The following is a 7,462-nucleotide window of genomic DNA, read 5'->3' as shown; positions in this document are numbered from 1 at the left end:
TCATTCAACTGTATACTTTGTTGTTTGATTGTTGTTTGATTGATGTTTTAATATGAAGCGCCATATGAGGCAATATAAAGTTGCCTTGCGTTGCCCGTGTGTTTTGTGACAAGTCAAGCAAATACTGGTGTGTGGTGCAATACTGTAATTTTCTTTTCTTCTTGACTTTCTGCATGTGGCGTTATTATAATTTGTTTTATTCTCTGGCTGACGCTGTTCATGCTACAAGTCCTTTCTTTGTGCTAACACACATCAACAAAACGCTTCACTTCCTGTGCAGCTTTCTCCAGAAATGCAAATGTCAGACAAGCAGAACTCAAATGGATTTAAAATGAAACTGTCACTGATTTCAAGATTTTGCAGCATTTCCATTACAAAAACACCCTTTAATGACGACTGCTGTCATATGACTGTAGCTTGTACTGTACACCGACTCAATTTACAAAATTCTCAATGACACAAAATAACACTTTTGAAATGTGTCATGAGTAGCACATTCAGGCCCCGCGGAGCCTCATATAAAAGTCCCACTTGTTCCATGTCGATAGTGTGTGTGTGTGTGTGTGTGTGTGTGTGTGTGTGTGTGTGTGTGTGTGTGTGTGTGTGCAGCGCAGATTTTCAGCCTTCATCTCATTGAAAACGGCGCACAGCTGCTGACGAGGAATGTGAGAGCAAAAAGAAGACATTGTGGGAGAGCGCTCTCCTGTCAATCAAAAGAAGTCTTATTAAATTTGTTTAAGCTGTGAAAGCATTTTGGAGAAAAGAAACAATGTTCCTCGTGTGTTCTTTATGACCACCAATTTTCCTCGACAAAGTTTCCAATCAGACAAATTTTTCCTCAAATGAAAGTGGAAAGAGTATTAGATTTATTTTTTCCACGAAAAAACGAGAGCGTCGTACATCACGACCTAGACTCCCAAAATCCGCATGAATAGGTTCTTTCTTTTTCCTACCGTGAAAACTGATAGATAGATATCGGCACGCAGGAAAACCTTTGTACAAGAACGTATGAGTTCTTTGCATGCTCTGCCTCATGTCATTAATGTATGTCTCAGCAGCACATGTTTGTATGTGTGTGGAACAGGCAAATACCTAAATGTCGACTTAAAGAATCAGCCCCCGGTGTCTCCAGTTTATGAATCTTGCTTGCTTGTTCTCCCATTCGAGCTCTCTGTAAACCACATTAAAACCTGTCACTAGTAAGAAAACATGCAGCTTCAGATATCTGCTTTGAGCTATGAGTGATGTACTTATGCATTTTTTTTCAATGGCCAAACACAGAGAACTAATCAGCCTCACGGTGATTTATGCAACTTCATATTTCTCACATCTGGATTCCATTTATAAAGGAATATTTCAGACACCACTTTACTGCACTCTGCATACTTTGTTGACAATCTGACTGCATCACCACAAACATCTCCGTATGTGTGTGTATCAGGAGGCTGAATGTATGAAGAGGCTGCTCACTCAGTCAGACTGTGTGGAGACAGCGTGTGCAGGCGCTGCCGAGGGGGGGGGCAAAAGTCATCAACTAACAAAGCTATAACTTTACTGTAATTTAGCCTCAAACTACATTGGAAAAATGACGCTCAGCTCTTCAGGCAAATTCACACAATCTATATAAGTAAATGAAAGAAAAAAGTATATTCATTATTATAAAGACATTTTAGACGTTTATCCAGAAACTGTAACCCCCTCGCTCAAAACGATACTTCAAATAAACTAAGCCAATTGGTGTTATTCTTAAAGTTAGCCGAAACATTATTAATACAATTTCTTATTTGAATTTTAATTGAACAACGGAGCACTTGAGAGCAAAGTTGATATTAATTCCTTCTCCAGTAAGGGATGTTGAGGAAAATAGCCTATGTCAGCACAAGAGTTATCAACCACATTATAAGATACTGCACAATATGAGTTGATGCTTCTCAGCCTTTCACTTCCACAGTTCAAGTGAGAATACATTACAAAAGTATACCAGTCATTAATGGAATGAATTCACATCATCAGCAAATTACATAGTTTAGTTCTCAGTTTGGTGTTAATCATTGACACAAGTTCTTCCACTGATTTTTTTTTAATAAACCACTTGCTTAATTTATCACTCCACCCTATTTCATTCGTAGCAGTAGTGCTGATTTGTCAAACTTAAATGTCTCTTGCTGCTCAATGTAAAACTGTGGTGAAGCTTCTGCATTTTGCACCTGGAAGACACTAATGCAACCAGCTGTGAGGACAAAGTTTCCCTTTTAAATAGATGGGATGAGGAAACATTATGATATACATTTTATGCTGCCTGTACTGACAATGGATAAAGAGCACTCATTTAACTGGTTTGCACTCATTCAACTTTACAAAAATCAAAATACTTTTTTTTCAACGATGATGGAATAAAGTAAATATTAAATGGCAAATTTTTAATAAATATATATCAGCACACACATGGTGAGACATGCTGAGGTCAAAGGAAACATTATGTGTGGCTTTTTAAAGATATAGATATCTTTCTAGAAATAATATTCCTCTATATTAAAATAGAGGAATTCTTTTCTTTAAAACTGGCTGAACACATTTTCCGAGAATGTCAAAACCTTAGGTGAGAACTTGTGAATTTTGTGAACGTTGATCCTACACTAATTGAGAAGTTTACTTTCTAAGCAGTCACTAATAAGAGCCCCTTTCTTCCAAAATATTCCATCCTGAGCCACCACTTAACAAAGGAAACAAAGAGGGTCTTCCTTAGTTTACACGATGCTGATATATCTCTGTGAGAACCACTGAGTTTGAACCGTGGACTGTATTTGCAGTTGGCTCTTAGTGAAAATAAGCCCCACACACATCTCCAATCCCTTCTCCGAGACTCTGAGGGCTTTTGCCCCTTTAAGGAGCAGAAGTCTTTGATAATGACTACATGTTCTAGGCTAGTACCCCCCCCCCCCCATCTCCACCCCCTCCCCTAAACTTCTAATAAATAGCTTCAAACGTAAGAGATCCTGATCACCGCTTTGAGCAAGAGGAAGCATTGCAAGAGCATGAGATCAACCCCTGGATTATTCTGCCCTTCGCTGAAAAGGAGCCCTCTCCAACTCTTGGCCCAGGCATAATACCCATTGGTCGCCACAAGGAACACTATTCGGATTAAGTGGTTCCCCTTTCACATAGGCAACTAGTGACAAAGGAGCAGATTGGGCAACTAACCTGCTGTTTAGATAAATAAAGGTACTCTATCAGCTCTAATAATTGCCGACCCCCTCTCCTCTGGCCCCATTGCCCACTGACAAGTGCTGCTTGGCCTCCTTCTAATTGCTGACAGATTTGATTTTTCAGCGACAGCAGGAGCTCTGTTTGTGGCCTTTACATGGAGTAATTACTCTCTCCCTCTCTCCTCACCGCCTCCTTTTTTGTCCTCCCCTTTTCCTAAATCCTCCTCTTCCTTCACCTCTTTCCCACTCTCCCCTCAAAGCCCTTTAATAGTTTCCTTCAATGGGAATACATTTCAGTTACACTTAAAGACGTCTTCAATAACTGATTCTAATTATCCAGCACTACAGACGTAGCTTGCCATTCCTGGACCAAAGAAGTACCGGTAACATAAGCTCTGCTCATACAGGTTGGGCAAATGGGAAAACTCTAAAGATGAGTGCTTTAAATTCAAAATAATAATATTCAAAATTTTACTTTGAAATATGCTATAAATTAAAAATGTTGTTCAAAGCTGAAAAAAGGTCAAATTAGCTATGAGCAAAACTTAATAGCTTAAGAACTCCTTACAACACATATGCCACATGCAAACTTCCCATATGATGGTGTGGCTGACAAATGCTAATGTGTTACATTCAAAATAATATAACCTATTTGCAATGTAGTAGTTATTGCAATAATGATGTAAGCCTACTTGCTTTAAAGGTCTGAATTTACCTTTTGTTTTTCAAAAAATCTAAATTAAGTAATCTTTTATTTAAAAAGATAGAGACTAGAGAGAAGCACATTGTCTCTAGTCTCTACTAAGGCTTCCGTTTGGATTGGAAACACTAATGTTCATTTTTATCTAGAACGGGAGCAATTATAAACTACATTTTTTTAAAGTATAAAAAGTGTAAAATACACTGATAAAAAAAGGAATGATTTTGATAAAGTTTGAACGTGACACACTGTTCCTTTAGCTTCCGCCAAAACAACACTTTGTCTGGCAGTGGGGATTGTTTCCTTACATGCTGCTTTCTTAACAAGTGTTGCTTTCCCCTCCTCTCCTCCGGCCTGCAGGCTGTGTGTAACAGGCGCTACTACCCCATGGGAGAGCTAGAGGGCTCACTCCAAAAGCAGTGGAGCCCAGGAGAGCCTCCACAATCACCCTTGCAACATTATAAAGCTAATTATCCCAGGAACAAAAGTGCACTTTATTTTCACTTAACACAATTAGTCATAAACTGTGTTTCTGAGTTCTAAATCGACACAGGCTCCCATTCTCTGCCAATTATTTCATGTTCGTGTCACATTCACAGTTTCAAAGCAAACATATTTTCAGTGCTGGTGTCTGTGTTAATCATCCCACCCACACATTTCATGGATTAGTCATTCACATTGCATGAAATATGAACCGGAGTGCAGCTCTGCCAACTATATACCTAAGTATTATACAGAATATTTCTATTGGGGAGTTTGAAAGGGTTAGGTAGACACTATATATACACTGAGAGAGAGAGAATCAATGATTCCTAATCCACTCAACAAGCAGCTGAGATAATTATGCATTTCATAAATGATTAGCAAAATACAGGAATATTTAATCCGTCTTTGCATTGATGTTCTTTAAACAGCTCTTAGGTACAGCAGGGCACATGATGAGCATCAAATTGGCCTTTCTGCTGGAAAATAGCATATTTGTGGCAAAAGCTATGTTTGAATGGGACTCTTTTTTTGCCTGCATTAAAATGAGGTTTTTAACATAATCATAATTGAAAATGTGTTACTATTTACGAACAGATGGAAAGGCTTAGAGGACACAATATTGTTATCACAATCAATTCAAATTCAAGGTATTAGCTGTCAGGTGTGCCGTCACCGTATATGGATTGAGTTGGTGTCACAGTATTATCGATAGTACCAGCGGAGCAAAACGTGAATTTGTCATACACTCTATTTGACAAATTGATGAGGACTCTGGTTTCCCATTGAACTGTTGGCCATATTGATGAACCATTTGAACAAGTGTGTGTAAGAGGAGCAGCAATGACATGTTATAAATGTGTGTTCTTTCTTTCCCCATTACTGCCAAGGCTGCTGGAAAGAAAAGGTAAAAAAAAAACAGCGCAGCTGCGATGACCTAAAAATATGAATAGAAACACCTTAACGCTTAAAAGAGTCCTGACAAAGAAGAGATCTACTAAAATCTACTTAATCTTAATATGAAGGGATCCCTGTACAGTACCCACTGTGTACATCACAAAAGGTCATGAGCCTCAAATTGCCAATCAGAGGTGTCAGCTCTGCTTAATGTCATCTGGGTAACCTTTTGTGGTTGATATGACACAAAAAATTAGACAATACTTCAGCATTTCTCCATCACAGACCATGACCTTTGTTGTCACATTGACACCCATTGTAAAAAAGTATTTCCCTGATTATCAATATATCATCACCTCAGGAGTATGAGGACCAATGTCATTTAAAATACACTTTTCTGTGTTTTGTTATGTGTGTTCACTAAAAAAATGTATAGATAAAGTATATATTTTTTAAATACACTTTTCTAAGTTACTGTTCCGAAAGTAAATGGACATGTGCTTAAAAACAAACATCAAACGATGTTGAGCGGTCTAAAGCTGCTAGCAACATCTGGAGTGTGTGCATTGGGAATTGACAGCGACGTGTCTGACCTGAGCAAGAAGCGACTCCAGGGAACAATGACCACCAATGATATCTTCAGCAGACAGCGACGATGACTCCAAGTTAATCACACTGTTGAGTCGTATCACAATTCTGCTGCAAAAAAACAAACAAGAAACAAACACAAAAACAGGCATTAAACTTTGATTCCGTTTGACTGCACTAACGCAGTGTGTTTTCTAGATCACCAATGCTACAATGGGGCTGACTTTCAATGCTGGTAGAACATGGCAGCTATCATCTTACCTGACAAACCGTCCAAAGTATAATATGTGAAATCTATCATTCCAAGTTATAGATGGTCACACTTTGTTGACCTTTAGCATGGATAGAAAGTTGGATGGACATTATCTTTATTATTCATGATGACCTTCCCGACATTACCCTGTCAATGAAACATTTGAGGCAATATCCCAGCCTCTTGGCATCAATTGTTAAAGCTAGCGAGTTATTATGCACCTGCAACTCTCTAGCTCTATCTCACTGCATGCATACTGTACACATATTTATAAACTTTAAGAAAGAGTAAAAGGAAATTGCCCTGGGTGCAGACATAGATCAAAAATCGTCTTTCCGTTACTGTGTCTTGTAATAGAGCGCCAGATGATCCAAAGCAAGAACATTGATATATTATAAGAAGAAGTTATCATTGGATTTAATGTAGGCTATTTACCTAAGATACATTTTGGCATACTCTACATATATGGCATAATCTGTTTGTTTCGGAGCAATTATAGCAGAGCAGTCATACATACACATGGACTCCTGACTGCACGTCTCCCATCGCCCATGTTATTCAAATTGTAGTATTTAAAAGAGAAACAACTTCTCAACACTCATTAGACTTTGTGTCCTTGGTTCATGATGCAAATATTTTCACTACACTTTCAAAAAATTTCATCCAATATTCAACCAATGTTTTATATATATCTGTTAGTAGTTATTCAAATGAATTTTGATATGTATACTGTATAATACTGTAAAACAGCTGCCAATACATGGCCTACTTGACACAAACTACCATATCTGATTAATTAACTGTACAACTTGTAACAACATTTTGATGAGCCATGTACAAATTAAACCTGAATAAACTCACACGTAATTCACACATTTAGATCTATTTATTAATTTTTTTTTTAATTCTATGGTTTCCATTTCTAAGCCACACTGGCCAAGTTTCCTGCAGGAATCAAAGAAGTAAGGATTTTGGTCTTATCTATACAGTATGAAGGGTTGACTTTTCTACATTGTGTTAAATGTGTATATGTGTGTATGTAGAAGAAAATGTTAATTTGATACTTAATATAGGCAAATTGCTTGAAAACGGTGCACACTGTGTGGGATGTTTATCCTTGTAGAAAGTGGTAATAAGCTGATTCCATTCTGCTTCTAGCTTTGAAGACTGGTAAACGTAATGATACATCCCACTCAGTTTTCCTGTAGGGCTAAGGTAATACTACTTTATATTTGTGTTTTTGTTGTTGTTGTTGTTTTACATTTAAATGTCTCACACGAGTCAGTTAAGCTATATGCACATACTTCCTATTGGCTATGCAAATGACAGTAGCCT

The sequence above is a fragment of the Ammodytes marinus genome, assembly GCF_949987685.1.
Source record: "Ammodytes marinus genome assembly, chromosome: 11".
Taxonomy (NCBI): Eukaryota; Metazoa; Chordata; class Actinopteri; order Uranoscopiformes; family Ammodytidae; genus Ammodytes; species Ammodytes marinus.
This window is presented reverse-complemented; position numbering follows the sequence as displayed.